We start from the raw sequence: 4,041 nt of genomic DNA on the forward strand, positions 1-4,041 counted from the left end.
CAATAATAAAGTAGGGGGGTGTGGGGGCACAGCCCCCCACTTGGGGGGTGCAGGGGGGCTTGCACCCCTGCATAACACTGTTTGATGTGCTTTGTTTTGTTTTTTTTTTTGTGATTTTTTTTTACGTGATTTTCTTTAGCGAAAATGCATTTTCGATAAAATGCACTTTCGCTAAAGTGTGTCCGCGGAAACACTTTTCAATGAACCTTGTTTTTGATCAAATGACAGGGACCCATATATATATATATATATATATAATATATATATATAAATGCAGATATATATATATATATAAATGCAGATATATATATATATATATATATATATATATATATATATATATATATATATATATATATATATATATATATATATATATATATATTGTATATACCAACAGAAGTTTAAGCAATGCTTTGATGAGATATTCAGTCACAGAGAAAGAGAGAGAGGGGAGATTGAGAAAGAAAGAGAGAGAGAAGCTGTGTTTACTACTATAGTGAACCTTCTATTCATTAAAATATTATTTAATAGGTTACAGTTCATCCTAGTAACTGATCATGTCCTATTACAATGGCTAAGTAAACAGACAGATGTCAGTGCAAAGCTCTGCAGATGGATTCTAACCTTCCTCCCTTCTACTACATTGTAACCCACAAACCTAGACCAGCTATTCAGAATGCTTATGGGTTATGGAGGGCCCAAAGGATATCACTATGAATCCAAAACCAATGTTTTTTTAAACCTGGAATTGGGTAATTATAACATGATAAACATGGAAACTTGAAAATGAGCCTTCACTCAGGAATATGAATGCATTACCTAGATAATAAAGTATCAATTGCTATTCATTGCTGCAGAAAAGGAGGTAAACTGAAAGCAGCAAACCAGAAAGTTCCTTAGCCAGAAGTTTATAATGGAGTAAAGCAGGGACTTGAAGACCCAAGATGTGTGCAGTCCAACAGCCCATGCTGGGTTTTGTGGATGTGGATTTCCTTTGTTGTTAATTAAAAAAAAAATAATAATAGCTATAGAGAGGTCCTGATAGTCCTTGCAGCTGCGACTTAAACAGCCTGTTTTCTGGAATGGCTATACAAAATTGAACTCTGTGGTGGAAATAACCTCGAGGTACTGTTTTACTGTTTTGCTTGTTTGTAGCAATGCTATGCAAGCTGTTATGCTTCAAAGTTTTCTTGTGAGTTTAAAAAATAAATATGCTTTTTATAAGTCCTGCCTCTAGAATTTATATAGAAATAAAGGTGGGGCAACAATAAGTTAGTGACTTCTTGAAGATTCAAGAAACACACGTATGTATTTCTGCTTGCTTTCATGTGTTGGTTTACATGTCAGTAAAAATAAAACATTGGTCTGGTGAGAGTGTTCTTTTTATATAGTGCATAAAGTCACTGGTCCTGTTTCTTGACTTCATCTTACTTTAAATGGGGACCCCTGTCACCAGAACATATACTGCCCACTAAGAATGCATCAACATATACCAAACAAATCCATCATTAGTGATAAGAATAAGTCTCTAAAATTATTCCAATCCTGCTTACTAAAAGTACTGATGTTGCTAACCAACATGACAAAGTTGTCTCACCTTCCACAAATAATACAGAGTAAGAGCATGTGGAGTCACTCAGTGGCATGGGCTGAATGCATGCTGTTGGTATGTGTCCAGTTCCAGAGAACAGGGCCCACCTTCCACCAATAATAGAAACTGAGAGTGGGTGGAATCACTCAGTGGCATGGGCTGAATGCATGTTGCTGGCACATATCCAATTCCTGCGTGAAAACCCCATGTTGCCTTTTATTTGCACACATAGTATCAACTTTTATCTTTTTTACAATAGCTGACACAAAGGGTCACAATCACTTCTGCATCACATGACTTTAATTAACAACAGGCATATAGCTACTCTGCCTGTAAAATAAGTTCCTAGGTTCACAGGTGTTTACTAGTCTGATGACCACAAGGGCCTTTTAAAGCCTAGCCATAGGATCATAGGATCATAGGAAGTTACTAGGCTGTTGGCCCTGAGGCCCTTATAAGTCAAGCCAAGGGTTTATCCCATGTATAGACAAATCAGCACCCAAAGCCCCTGTCCAGCAGGGACATGAGTGGAATCCCAAGGATGTATTTTCTATTTTCCATCCAGTTATCCAGGATGCACTTAAAAAGAGGTAAAGAGGTACTCTGCTTGACGTGGACAGAGAGTCTGTTCCACAGATGAGGGAGTCTCTGGGACACAAATCTGTCCTGCCAGCAAGTCCTGTTGATGTCACAGACCCCCAGTTGAAGCCACATGTGTGGGTTACTCGAGTGGAGCTTGACTTGCAGATATGCAACAGTCCCATTAACGCGGGGTCCGTGATTACCTTGTATGCCAGACAGAGGTCACCTCTGAGAATTCTGTATGAAACTGAGTAGAGGGATAGGGCTTTTAGCCTATCGGTGTATGGTAGATGTTTGAGGCCCTGGATTCTCCTGGTGAGGAATCTCTGTGGTTTCTCCAGCTGCTGCATATGCTTTGCCAGGTATATGCCGAATGGTGCACTGTACTCAATAATGGGCCTTATAAGGGAAGAATACAGGGATGTTATGACCTCCTTGTCCCTGGATGAGATACCCTTACTTATGAGGTGGGCCATGTAGAAATCTTTCCATGCAATGGAAGCAACATGGTGGTCAAAAGGCAGGTTGCTATCAATATGGGTGCCCAAATCCCTTATGACTGACTGTGTTCTTAGGACAGTGTTATTAATGTGATAATTTGTGGGGACATCACTCTCCCCAGTGAGGATGATGATGCATTTTTTTGTATTCAGCATGAGGCCATGTTTCTGGCACCAGTCATTCATTTGGGTGAGACCCTCTTGGAGGATGTCCATGTCACTAGGGGAACTGATGACAGCACCCAGCTTACAGTCATCTGCAAACTTGGTCATCCATAGCCCAGTGGTTTTGGCCTGCACCTCAGAAAAGCTTATACCAAATAACAGGGGCCCCAAGACTGAACCCTGGGCTATTCCACTCGATACAGGTCTACTGCTTGAGGTGGCTTCCCCTATTTTGACTAGGTGGGTCCTATCAGTGAGCCAGTTAGCTACCCATCTTGTAACATACGGATTGATGCCTAGTTGAGAGAGTTTATCTATTATGCCTGAGTGGGGAATAGAGTCGAAGGTTTTGGCCAGGTCAAGATAAGCACTGTGCACTGCCTTCCCGTCATCCATGGCTTTGGAAACTGTCTCAAAAAAGCGGACCACATTTAACAGACATGACCTTCCCTTGACAAAGCCAAACTGTGTGGGATTGAGTGTTTGGAGGTTGCCAATGTCCTTGTTAATGAGGTCCATGATAATCCATTCCGTGGCCCCACAGATCAAGGTAGTTAGGCTGATGGTCTATAATTTCCTGGATCTGTGAACACTCCACCTTTGTGTAAAGGGATGACAGTGGCTGTCCTCCACTCAGCTGGGACAAAGCTGGTGCTCAGGCTTTAATTGAATAGGGTGCCTAATGGTGCTGCAAGTTCCTGCCTGAGTTCATGTAGGATGCAGCCTGGGATGTTATCGGGTCTCATGGAGGCTGTATTTTTTGCCTTTGAGATAGCAGTGATGACATGATCCCTAGATATAAGGGGACGGGGGAAGGTACTAGGAATGCCCTGTTTACTGATGGGAGGGGACAGAGGGGTGAAATTTTCAATGAATCTGTCAGTCAGCAAGTTTGCTATATCTACAGCATTTGTATATGTCGTGTCCTTGACCACCAGTTCTGAACAGATCTGGGAGCTACCTTTGAGATTACGGACATATGTGAAGAATGCCTTATGATTGTCTCGAGTAGATCTGGCCAATTTGGACTTGAAGTTTGTTTTGGAGGCTTTCACTAGTGCTCTTATTTGCTTGTTTAGGCTAAGGCAAGATTGCTTCCAATTGGGCACCTGCTCCTTCCTGGTCCTGGACAGCAATTTTTTTTCCTTTGTTATAGAGTTTATTTATTGCAGATGTCCACCAGACACGTTTACTCTTCCT

The sequence above is a fragment of the Protopterus annectens genome, unplaced genomic scaffold (assembly GCF_019279795.1).
Source record: "Protopterus annectens isolate FY-2018-M unplaced genomic scaffold, PAN1.0 ctg73640_obj.part0, whole genome shotgun sequence".
In the NCBI taxonomy this organism is placed as follows: domain Eukaryota; kingdom Metazoa; phylum Chordata; order Ceratodontiformes; family Protopteridae; genus Protopterus; species Protopterus annectens.